Consider the following 13,772-nt stretch of genomic DNA (forward strand, 5'->3'; position numbering starts at 1 on the left):
TTGATTTACGGTATTTTCTTATTTTGATGTTTTGAGCTCTTTTGTGTTTAGAACAATACATACTAATTTTTAAAGTATCAAATTGAATTTTTGTTCAATAAAAATCTTTGAAATGCGACTGTAGCTTTTTTTTCCCCAAAACTTTGTCTTCAAAATAATGGTGCGTCTTATATTCCGAAATATACGGTAACCTAAACCGTGGGTTCAGGTTGGATGAGAGAAGAACATACTCGAAAATATCCCAATCGATTTGACAAACCAGATTCAGTTGATTACTGAATTGACATTGAAACATAAAATAACAGGCACAATAGTGTCAGTATCTTCAAAAAGGGAGGTTGGAATCATATATAACAGATCATTAGTTTCAATATTTTGTGAAACTTACAACACAGTAAAGCCCAAAGATGGAGCGTTGAAGTAGCTGAACGATGCATTACAAGATGACTTCTCTGGTGATTCTCAAACTTAAAATGTCATTTCTGCAATGATGAGTAAATATAAAAAGGATGATATAATGTCCAGGATGACACCACCACGGTATAATCCATATAGATGTCATCATGTCATATTTAGTTGTTTGTTTGTTTTCTTTTAGAAGTTCTGCCGATATTCATTCATCGAGATATATCGAAATGACCTTAAATCATCGGTTTCCGGAATGACCCCGTCACCTGTTGACTATCCTGGGTTCAGTACTAAAAGATGCTGGGTTGGCTCGTGTGGCAGTTGTTTATAATGGAACCGAAGTTAATGCCCAATTGATGTCTGTTCTTTGTCTAAGAACCAAACTGTTTTTTTTTAAAGAACTGCTGGGTAATTAAAATAACGAATATATACTGCGCTATGACTATACGGAACCCTTATTGGGCATATAATCGCGTGCGCACATTGGAACACAAACCGAATTTGCTCTCAGTAACACAGTTCTGGCTGTCGTAGCCTCCACTAAATACTAAAATATATTAATGTTAGTCAAAATCAGGGTGGGCAACAAAGGAATGGAAGTGACTAAAAACAAAACAAAACTTAGTGGAGGAGAGAGATAAATACAATTTTATTTGATTCGAATAAAAAATAGCAAACACATTTAGCCTTGACTCATGCAATCTTAAAACACTGGTAGAAAATGTGTAAACGATTGAGACAAACAGCACACAATTGCTACAGAGTTGACACGTTTAACCTCGGAAGTATATGAAGTACTGTTTAAAGAATTCAAACATATTACACATCCTAAGCTGGCTCACTTAACCTCAGAAGAACGTAAGACTGGAATTAAGAGATCCAAACAACTTGTGAATTAGTAATCAGAATTTTCAACCAATCATCTGAGTAATGCCAGAAACGTACATTGTAAGCTAACTATTTTTTTTTTAATACTGAAGTTACTAACTATAAAATATTTATTACTGCATGCCTTACACGTACATCATCCTGCGACTAACTGCTAGTCCTATACAAGAGTTTCTGTCTAGTATTTTTCAGAAAAATCAGAACCTTTGCTTTACGATATTACGAGGTGCAAACTAGGATATATTAAGACTACCGCTAGAAGTCTATGTAATCGCTTTAGTGAATCTTTTAAGGTTAAAAGTTCAAGCAACAAACAATGGGAGTCGCCGGTTTGAAAAGTGCAACATTTTCTAGGCCTCGAAATATTTTGATATTATTTTATGAGTATGATAAAAATTTAAATTTGAAATTTTAAAGTCTTACCAATATAAGTAAACTAATGGAGACGACACAATCTACAGGGTGGACCAAAAGTTATAAGACTATGATCCACCATGAAAAGTTTTTTTTTTTTTAATATCAGCATAGAAGCAGTGGGAGTAGCAATTCTCACGATGAAACAAGTCTCTTTGAATTGGCCTATTTAGTTCCATACCAGGCTCATGTTTACAATGTCTTTTATAGATAGAGATTGCTTTCAGGAAACATTCCTTCTATTATATGCGTTCTGGAGCCCTGTTACTTTTGTGTCAACCTGTTATAGTACAATTAAATACATGAATGAGGATGACGTTGTAACGTCGAAACATGTAGAGTCGTCAATTTTTTGAAGGCCATAGATAGGTCTGAATAAAATGTTTTTAATTGTGTACCAGTTTAACGTTGAATATTATTTATGATTTTAACTTTATACAAAAGTGCCAAAATACTATAATTGCAGGAATTAATGTTCCAGTATGTGTATGCTACATAGTTCATAGAGGTTAATATTTATTTTTCAAAAATTAATATTATTTTTGACTGTCTGTGATTTGTTTCTTGAGTGATAACTGTTCCCGCTTTCATACGAACAGATCCTGATAAATTTATTTGAATTGTAAAAGCTTTAAAATAAACTTGATTTTAAACAAGTTCAACTGTAGGAGGACGACAAATACGACATCTCTCCAACGAAAAATATCAGATAAAGACGACACAAACTCAGTATTGTTTATTAACGTAAATTAACTTAGATAATGTAAACTGTTCTCTGATTGGTCAGCAGCAAGGGCAAGTTAGTGTTAACACCAAGTAATATCAATAAATCAATCAAAGTCAAGGCTACAAATTGCGTATACGTTTCATTTTTTTTTTTTGTTGGAACATGTATTACTCAAAGAATGAGGCTGACCAGAGAGTGGCATCTCCTCCCTTCCAAAACAAAACAGAAAACGACAGAGATAGTATGACTGACTATATATATCATTATTATTATTGGAGATATGCCGATTTCATTTTAATGTCACTGACAGATGAAAAGAAGAACCGTACGTTATGTACCACATGGCCTAAAAAACTAATCGTGTCCAAAGTACATTGGACTGAGCAACCACATTCACAGCCGGCTGTATTTTTATAGATTTTGTTAACGAACGAACCAGATATTGTTGATACGATATCCCTCACTTAATAAAAAACAATTTGGTTATTGAAGAAATAGAAAATGAAGCTGACGGAGCTGTTAAAAACACCCAATCGTCTTCAATTATTTCTTTAGGGCAACAGAAAGTAGTAAAGTTTTGTTGCATCACAGCCTCCCACCCAAAAAAACAACAACACAACAACAACAACAAACAACGAAGATGCAACTACTTGGAACAGAAGCTACATTTTATTTGGTGTTGTTCTCACGTGTGAAATTATTCAGAGCCTCGGCATAATAAAACATGTAGTCTTACCAATTGGCACTGATAATATCAATCTGCGATACAACACAAGCACAAAACTGAACAGAAATAGAGCCATCAATGTCTTTTCCATGCTCGAAAAGGTTCGTGCAAAATCACGTTCAATAAAGTTGCATATACCACGGGTGTCGAAGTATTGTGGACAATACTACTGTTTTCGGAGGTGTTCATATTCACATATTAGGGCACTCACAAACTATGTAGGTGTTTGTTTCTCTTTGGGTGTTATACCACACTTTAAAGACAGAATAGCTTTTAACTCTAAACTATACGAAATTCACATTTCTCTCTAGCTTAGAATAAAAATAAAATCATCTGTTTAGAACGAATTCCTTTCAGTGAAACACATTAACCTGCCGTGGTATTTTTTTTTTTGTTCACAAGTTATCGATATCCAAGATCATTCTACAAATGCAACGAAGAAACTGACAAAACTGATATGATACAAACAATATATATTGCCATTGAATTATAAAAATAAAATAAATGGTCATTTATCAACCTACTGCAATGAAATTTTTGTAAAAAGAAGGGAAACGAGTAATAAAAAAATTATTCAAAAAATTAGGTATTATGAAGGGATGGATAATGCCAAAAAGTATTGAAACAATGTAGGGATGAATACACAAAACCATACAAAAATCACTGCAATTCAAACAGTTAAGAAAAATAGCATTTTTGTAATAAAAATTGTTCTTTATTATCATTAATTCTGCAGTACTTTATTAAATGTACACCTGTAATTACTATTAATATTTATGTAATGTAATTAATAATTATATGTTTAACGTTATTTCTTGAAGATCGGTTTTAGGTTCATCTTTTTGATGGCAATTTCTTCTTTACCTTCTTCGTATATGAAGGCAGCACATGATATGTATGTTGGTTAAGCCATTTATCAGTTGATCAGGAAATTTCAACACAATAATGTGAAGCCTTAAAAATCATGGTTAGTCAAGGTTTTGCTGGATTACAAAGTTATATGCGCATGTTTTAAACATATTTTGTACGGAATTACTTCATTAATAGAGTCAACTGTGGAGAAAGAAGACTGACAGAATTACGTTCCAAAGCACTGAGAAAACAAACTCATCATAAAACAACACGATCTTCCAAGATCAAAGTAAATTTTACGACTTGCTCAATTCTTGTACTTGTACGCTTTTACTAGGAATGCCACAGTTGTGACTACAAATGGTTGAAGTAAAAGCTTAACAAAGACTAGAAATTACTTAAGTAATGTAGACTTGTTTAACAACTTATTAATCGTTACCAAATTAGAAAGTTTGGGATCTTCAGATTATTCATTTTTTCTTTCAATTTTGTTTAAATAACTCGTTAAAAAAGCAAGTACTGTCTTAAAAATTTGACGTTAAAATTACGATGAATTAATGATTGATAAGAACGTGCAAATTAAACAAGTCAATAGCGGTTGAAGTACGATGTAAAAGATGGCTGATTGGCCTAGTTGTTTCATTGGTAGGTTCAAGTTAAAGTAAACGAAGGAGATGTGTTTAGATAAAACGGAAAAAAAGAGAGACTATATTATAAACTTAAATTTAAATAAACTCTACTTGAAATAATCTGAAGACTAGAGAGTTGTTGGTGTTGAATATTAAAAGCAAAAATGATGCAAACATTATAAAAAAATAAACGTTAGAGCAGTTAAAACGGTGACAGGACTCCATCAGCAAGTCTAAACTCTTACAGATATGAATCTCTTTGGAAATGCCATAGGTGACACTCTCTGTGTAGCTTACTAAACACAAAATATATGAACCTAGAAGTGTGTGTGTGCTGCATGTAACAATTATTGGACAGTCGCACATATACAAGGCAGTGTTAGTTAGTTTGATTGTTTTTGAATTTCGCGCAAAGCTGCACGAGGGTTATCTGCGCTAGCCGTCCCCAATTTAGCAGTGAAATACTAGAGGAAAGACAGCTAGTCATCACCACTTACCGCCAACTGTTGGACTACTCTTTTATCTAACGAATAGAGGGATTGACCGTTACATTATAACGCCCCTACAGCTGGGAGCAAGCATGTTTGGTGACACGGGGATTCGAACCAGCAACCCTCAGATTGCGAGTAAAGCGCTAACCACCTGGCCATGCCGGGGCGTAGGCAATGTTAGTTTACTATTCCAAAAAACAATAAACTGCTTCAACGACTGAATCTTGTAACATAAAGTAACATTTCGGGTTGAATTGGCATATGGCCTCAGCTAGGCTTAGCATATTTCGAATTACAACTTTAGAAAAATTATTATTTTCTATCTCACACACACACAGATATGTATATATATATATATATATATATACTACAACAGATTAAGACATACCGTGTCGGTATCCACAACTCCTTTCCTCTTTATTTTCGGCATGTCCTCAGATTGACTAATTTAAATTTAAGCCAATGTTAACGAATGGTAAAATTAAAGTGCATTATGGTGAAACTGAATGACAGTCACAACTGTTGCTAACGTCATGGAACAGTAAACGATACAGAATATGTTAATACAAATAGCACACTAACACTACACAAGGCATGTCAAACGATCTCACCACATGTACAACTAACTAGATATTGTCATGAATAGTAGTCCGTATGGTCAACTAAGGCTAATTATTAATTAGTTTTGAAATATGGAAAAAATAGGTACTAGTTACATTTTGGCTGCCATATTCAGATATAAAGTTAAACAATTAAAAATGAACCTTGGAAATACAATTAAAAATTAAGATACAGGTAAAAATAAATGAAATTAACTACTGATTAAATTTACATATTAAATAATGATATTAATAATTATTATTATAATATAACCAATAAAATATAAAGGAAGGGGGAAGCACCTGCTGTCAGCGTAGCTGGAACTGATAAATTAAATACAATAAAAAAATATAGTTAAACCAAAATTCGAAATTAAATGGTTAAACTTGATAAAATTTGTTTGTATACCTGAATAAAATAAAAATAATAGCAAATCTTTTACGACATATAAAAAAACTACATAACATGAGGAAGAAAATTATATTTAAATGAAATATAACAAACAAAAATAGAAAATTTATTATATATACAAAACCTAGGCTTACGGAAAAACGAGATATAAAAACATTTTTGCAAATGCACAATACAAATAAAATATATAAACAATCAGCACAAAAGGCAGCCTGTCTAAAGAACCACACAAAATACACAATAATACAATTTATGGATTATTCAGGGTACATACTGAAATGTATAAACAAAACTCTAATTTACAAAACAAATAAAAATCAATGGTAAATATAAAAAATCGTCATGAGGTTAAGACTACATATACATCTCCAGAACTCCAATGGGACATATGTCAGGATGTTCAGTAGATTGTCAGCAGATTTATGTGTTTTAGAATACATCTGGTGCATCACCTTTGTTGGCTGAGTCGATATATTTTTCGTTTGGCCAATTCTTCCTTGACCCAGTAAGTCTCTCTATGGCCCCAAATTTCTGTTTCATTTCAACCACTGGCGATCTTCTTCTCACAATATGTAGATCTAGGTGGAATTCTAACTCGTTAGTTGGGCTTGACAGTGATGCTACATATGTATCAATGCCTTAGAATTGTACTCTGCCAGGAGTTGGTCAGGAGCTCCACTAGTAGGTCCTGAGTCCCTAGCCACAGACACCTTTCAGTGAGGTTAAAGGTGGTGGTGTTGCAATGGATGTTACTGAATGCTTTTTGGTAGTAACATCGGCTTTTGTTGTCAGAGAGATTGCTAATTCAATTTTCCTTTCTGAAATAGATGTCTTGGATGACATTTTTTGTGGTTTATCAATCACCCTTCTGTCTGGCAACTTAACGAACTGTTACTTCATTTTCTTATGTGCATGTTCCTAATGTAGATCAGCTTAAATCACGCTTCAATGACACTTTATTTCCCGGGTTTTTGGCTTCTCAGTGGTCTCTACATTTGAGGTGGATGAGGTGCATTAGACACCCCTAATTTTGAAGTGGTAGGCTTGAGGGAAAGCAACTAGTAAGTACCAAACACTGCCCACTCTTGGCCTACTCTAATCATTTTTATAATGCATCCCTGGTCCCGAAGTGTAGAGCACAATTTGTTTGGAATAACAGGGTATGAACCAGAAACCCAAGATCTACAGTATGGCATGCTAACTACCGGAATAGGACATGAACCAAGAAACCCAGATCCATAGTATGGCATGCTAACCACCGGAATAGGAGATGAACCACGAACGCCAGATCCACAGTATGTCATGATAACCACCGGGTCATTCTTGGACCTATCCTCTTGGGTATACTTGATTTGATTATTTTGTGCATTGTGACTAATGTGATTTTATGAATGTGTACCACGAACAACTATGCACACGAGTATATGAGTAATATGAGTATATTATTATTATTATTTTTTTTTGCTGGTTCACAGAAAATAGTTATAACTAATACTATAATTAATTCATATTCATTATTATTTACTACTTACATCATGAGCTATCTTCTTATCCAGGTCACTGTGAACATAATGATAAATGACGTATCGATACTAAATCATGTAAATTATAAGAAACTGTTACTGGTAAGCAATAATGTAAAGTTGAAGTATGATGTCACAATATGTGTCGGACAAGTCATATAAATAGTTGACTACAGTTTCATATAGTTGTGTAACGGGCTATGTTATAGGAGCCTATTGGTACTAAGTTGGTTACAGTGTATGATAAAATAATAATGTACTACATAACTGGTTAGTAGCAGATGTCCATATATGTAAGGCAAATAATGCTAATATAATTCACTCATAGCACTCACTATACATATACCAAAATCACAGAGAAAAGATTTATTGGCTTCAGTTTTAGACCTGTCTGCCATATGTATTAAAGTACCATGCCTAGACTTTCTGCTGTAGCCTGCAATGTGTGTGACTAAATACCAAAATATCATTAACGCACATCAAGCAGTGTTATTACTATAAATAATGTTATCCACATTGCTAGAAAGGAACTGGTACATTTTACAGTTTGAATGGTATGACCAAAAAGTTATACAAGCCTTATTTGGTGCTAAAAAAGTCTTGGCTTTGCTTTTGTCATCTAGTTTGTTTAGCCAATAGCCACAAACGAGGTCTAGTGAATATAACCTGTGGGATCTATCCAGTACATCTTGGCATTTGCTAATTTACTTTTTTAATCTAGCTTGTCTTGTTAATAGCCAGTGAATATAACCTGTGGGATCTATCCAGTACATCATGGCATTTGCTAATTTACTTTGTCATCTAGCTTGTCTTGCCAATAGCCAATGAATGTAACCTGTGGGATCTATCCAGTACATCTTGGCATTTCCTAGTGGGAGAAACACATCACAATACATGTTACTGTAGTGTATTCACGCATGTGAAGGTCATAAAAACTTTTTTTCTGTCCGATGATTACTATTGGCCATAACAAGGTACTTTATAAAAGTGGAATGATTCCGTCCTTTTGCATTCAATCTGTCTCAGCGCTAGATACGTTACTGATGTTTCAATAATGTTTACATGCTGGTTGCTTTATAGACAACAAGGCTCTGGTATCTATATAGAACAGAGTGATACTTGCCCTTTCCACTAAGCTAATTTGTCAAACAAATGCACTGTTCAATTCCACTACTAACTCTCTGATTTTCTTATCCTGGACTGACCTTAGATTGTCTGCACAATCTTTAACCAGTAACTTCAGCTGTATTGGCAATGGTGTAAATTTATGTCATTACAGTGTAGCCAAAATGCAAGTTTTGGTCACTCCTCCTTCATGCACCACAACAACCACCAGTAACTTTGTTGTTTGTTAGAATTAGGTGATACGCAGAGAAGAAAATTAATTATTGCAAAGTGAAGGAGAAAATTAAATTTTCGGTAGAAGACTTTTCCAAGTCAAGCTCCTTTGATCTCACTCTAAGATCGCCTTACTTTTCTCCTCTCTGCCACCTCTCAGATGAATCAACGACAGCTTCTGTAACAACAAGATCTTGATCATGGCACAAACAATTTGCCTCAATAAGCTGTGGTATTCTACGGATAAACCAAAAATACATTTCATGATTATTGCAATAATAAGATGTCTGTGGAACAGGTATAGTGATTTTTTTTAAACTGAAAGAAAAAGAAAAGACGAACAAAAACAAATACTTTATTAATCAAAGTAGACAAATTACAGTGATATGCAAAATCGTTAGGACAAGAGAATATTTTGCCATTCTTTCCATTTTATGGGGCTAATTCTTCCATGTCATTACAAAATGTAAATGTCAACTCTATGGTAATGCTTCACTCATCTCTGTTGACAATTGAGTGAGCTAGGGTGAGAGTACTTATCATTCTTTAGAATTCCCATATACTTGTACCAAGTCATAAGGGTTCTACTTGAATGAACATACTGATCAAATTTAGGGTCTGAAGTAACTGTCATGGTAACCCATGTAGTGTATTAACTATATAGATAAGAGCTAGCAAGGAGCCAAGCTTTTGTGCGAACTCCCTGCTCTACTGACAATTCTCTATTCTTTTATGGCCTTGGCATGACAACAAAACTTAATATATATATATATATTATTAAACACTGTTTTTATCAAGGTTTATTTGTGGAATGCTATTAAATTGATTTTTTCTAGCATATACTGGTTCCATATGTTTACGTGATGCTGGTTTGATTCTCCGACAAATTGTTGCAGACTTGAAATGCTCCACAAAAACTGTCAAGTACACCCTAGATCGTGAGAACAAGACAGGTAAATTTGACAATAGGAAAGGAAGATGCAGAACACCTAAGCTCAATGATACTGATGTTAAGTATCTTCGTTTATGCAGCCTTTGGGACAGAAGGAAGACTGCCACTGATCTCAAGCATGAGATAAACGACCACGTACCAAATGACAGAAAAGTGTCCAGGTCTACAGTATCAGGGAGACTCAACGAAAATATAATATTTGGTCGTGTAGCAGTTAAAAAACCTTTACTTTGATCTCCAACTATTGTAAAGAGACTGAAATTTGCTAAAAAAGTACAACAACTGGATTGGAAAAGGGTGTTATGGACGGATGAGTCCAAGTTTGAAATATTTGGTTCAAAGTGTAGGTTGTATGTCCGGTGGAAGAAAGGTGAAAGATACTTACCTGAATTCATAGCACCTACCATGAAGCATTGGGGAGGCAGTGTGATGGTTTGGGGGTGTTTTTCTGCTGATGCGATACTTGCAAGATAGATGGAATAATGGACCAGCGAAAGTACCATCAGGTACTGATCCGTCATGGTATATCCAGTAGTTTGCGTATTATTAGTAAATGATTCTACTACCAAGAAGATAATGACCCAAAACACTCATCCAACCTATGCAGAAATTATGTGGCTAAGAAAGAAGCTGCTGGAGTAATTCAAATGATGCATATGACCCCCACATAACCCCGATCTCAACCCAATTGAGCAGATCTGGAATTTGATAGATCAAACACTTGACAAATCAAAAGTTACTTCCAAAGAAACTTTATGGAAGTGTATTAGAGACTTTTGGAGTAAAATCCCAAAGGAAACTTTGATTAAATATGGTGCAAAAGGGGGACACACAAAATATTAACTGAACTCTAGCACTTCCACCGAGTTTCTGTTGTACTAAATATGAAGATTAATAAAATGTTGATGTTTCACCTGTGATTTACCTTCGATTGTTCTTTGAAAGAAGCCCGAAATCTAATTTTTGACTTTGTCCTAACTCTTTTGTACAGTACTGTATATGTTGAGCGATTGATCTATTTGAAGGAATACTGTAATGGTGTTTAAGTTCAAGTTAAATGAATGAACTGTATTTAAATAAAGTCAACAAAAGAAACTGCACGTAATAAGCTACTTGAAATAAATTCAAGGGGATTGGCGTAGAATATACATAGGAAAGGCGTACACCTAATCAGGAAACTAGACATTATAATAACTGATACAGAGACGAAACTTCATCAGTAAGTCTTAACTCCTTTAAGCCAGAAACAAATCTCTTTCAACATCACCAAATTAGCTCTTACAGTCCACAAATTGGATACAATAATTAAAAGTTCCGGATTAGCACCTTAGTGTAATTTAAAAATTACGTATCGTATAAAACATGTACGCTAGCAACGTACGTGGTATCCGCATAGAGTACGCTGATCAACTGCGAACTGTATTTTCCAGCACAAAAAAAGAATCAAGAGAAGTGTATGAAAATATTTTTATGAAACAAATTAAGAGATAAAAACAAAATACTAAACATTCATAATTTTTGTTTAGATTCGAACCCTCTCTTTTTTTTTTCATTTAAAGTCACACTTGACAAAATAAATTACCGACGTAAAAATCAACTGTCGATAGTTTCTATGCCCTTAAAAATTTACCTCCGTTTGATGGACTATCTTTTCAATCTTTGTAGATACTATTCACGCATCAACTTAGTGTATATTCTACTACTTAATACTAGTGTATTAATCCGCAGTTCTTACTTGCTGTTCCGCAGTGGCTCAGCCCTAAATCTGGAGGATTATAACTCTAAAAGCAGGTTTCGATACCCAGGAGGGACAAAAAAAAAATTATATTGTGAAGCTTTGCACTTTAACAACAACAACAAAATAACAAAAACAAAATCTTACTTGTTTTCCCGGGCTGGATTGAAATACTAGTATCACTGTCTTGGTTTGATTAATTCCCCTCTTCTTAACAATAACAGTTTCTTTCTGAATTTATCACACTAGGAATTGTAATTTCTGTTTACTTCAAGCTCTAAGAATAGTATTTAACTCAATACTTTTGTGTTAGGAACCTCAACATCCTGTTGATGATGTCCAAAACAGTAAAATCTAGAAACAGTAACAAAGGTTTTAGTAATTGGTTTCGTTTTAACAAAGTGCGATTGATCTAGACGACAAAACCCGAACTAAATGATTTATTACGCAGTACACAAAGAGTAAATCTTGCGAGAAACCCTAGTTTTCAATCTTCTTGTTATTTTGATCTTATTCTTCACATGAGCTAGCACTAGTAATAAAAAACCGCTCTGTACCACGAGCAAGTGTCCTCTATCCTTCTCAGTCTCAGTAGCGTCTGTCATACAGCACATATTTTTCACTGAAGCTTAAGCCTGTAATCCTCCGCCTCGTGATTGGATAAAAGTTTATCTAACATAGGGCGTCTGTTTTCTTCAAAGTAAAGCTCAGGGAATATTGCTAAATAAACTGTTAACCTTTTTTTCTCTCTTTCTTCACTTTTGTAGTATTTTTTTATTTAATGAAATAGTTTTTGTTTGAAAATTAGCATTCGCGAAAAACGAATCACCCATTGATATTTTGAAGCAATTTTGAAGTTTTCTAAATGATTGATTAAGATTAGGAATTAAGTGTTTACGACGAAGAAATGAAAATAAATGAAGAATGTGTATGGATAAGAATGGATCCCTTATCATGAAGGCAGATAAGCTTCTTAATAAAACAATTAAGGAGGAGATGACATTTAAAATAAACATTGTTGGGATTACAATATCCTTATGCTAGTTAGATTCAAATTATTGAGATTTATGGGCCTTTTATTTAAGTTATATTATCTGAAGAACTTTATGTTTTAGTTAATAGGTCCTTGAAAGTCCACCCACAGAACATAAATCAAGCGTTATTTTAGAATACACGAAAACAAATACATCTTGTCATAAACCCTGCTACAAAATAACTTAAATTTATATACGTATATATCAAGATGATGTTTTCAAAAACTCCCTTACGAGTTTAAGCGACATAAAAGTTATGCACTTTTTCTTCAGCTTATAGTAAACACTTCTCATTTTCCTAAGCCTCTTTATGAACTGCTAGCGCAGTTAACCTTCCCTTAAATCTGCGTGAATATCTGAAACAAAACTAACAATACCCAACCACATGCGCACTCGAAGACGACACTTACACAGTAACTACAACAGGGCGAAATTTATACGCGTGGCCCGTGTTGCCTCGCTAAATTTGTTCTTTTACGACTCGAGAAAAATGTTAATATTTAGGACTTAGTGAAACAAAATCAACAGTAATACAATAATATCCCAGTGTATTACTTTATAAATCAGCGGTAATACAATAATATATCAATGTATTACCTTATGCTGTTTGCAACTCATGTACAAGAAAAATAGTAGCTGATACATGTTTCCATTTTAACATCTTTAACTGAATTCCTAGAAATCACCCTTTACAACTTGCCGTAATCGCTCTTCGTTCGTTTCACGAGAATGTGTGGAACACCACTGCAAAGTGCCAATGTTGTATTCAAGGTTGGGCGCGTATGTAACGGTGTAGTACACGACCTTGTTCGCCGATTTTGTTTTTGAAATAGAAATAATCTGATCTCATACTGTGAGTTAAAACAGATGGAAAGAGATAAAAAATATAACGTTAAAATGTTCATTGAGACTTTAATGTAATTCTTTTCTTCAGAAATCGGAGAAGAATGCATGATAAAATACAAAAATACTTGGTTAAAAGTAACGAAATTTATTAGTGGCTGTTTGTGCAATGATCCCTTAGTGTGAAGGAGTGTTTAAAA

At 33.9% G+C, this 13,772-nt stretch overlaps 1 protein-coding gene across 3 annotated transcripts in view; it reads right to left on the reverse strand.

The window, feature by feature from the left end:
- LOC106469857 (G protein-activated inward rectifier potassium channel 3-like) overlaps positions 1–13,473 on the reverse strand; it is a 23,204-nt gene extending 9,731 nt beyond the window's left edge. The window contains exon 1 of one of the 3 annotated variants that reach the window (XM_022398423.1): positions 13,327–13,473. The gene's annotated coding sequence lies outside the window, so the exon portion shown is untranslated. Of the gene's footprint in view, positions 1–11,842; positions 13,292–13,326 lie in introns of those variants that run through there. The other 2 variants (XM_022398422.1, XM_013930371.2) reach the window with 2 other exon arrangements.
- Between the last annotated feature and the right edge of the window lie 299 nt (positions 13,474–13,772).

This window comes from Limulus polyphemus, unplaced genomic scaffold (assembly GCF_000517525.1).
Source record: "Limulus polyphemus unplaced genomic scaffold, Limulus_polyphemus-2.1.2 Scaffold3688, whole genome shotgun sequence".
Taxonomy (NCBI): Eukaryota; Metazoa; Arthropoda; class Merostomata; order Xiphosura; family Limulidae; genus Limulus; species Limulus polyphemus.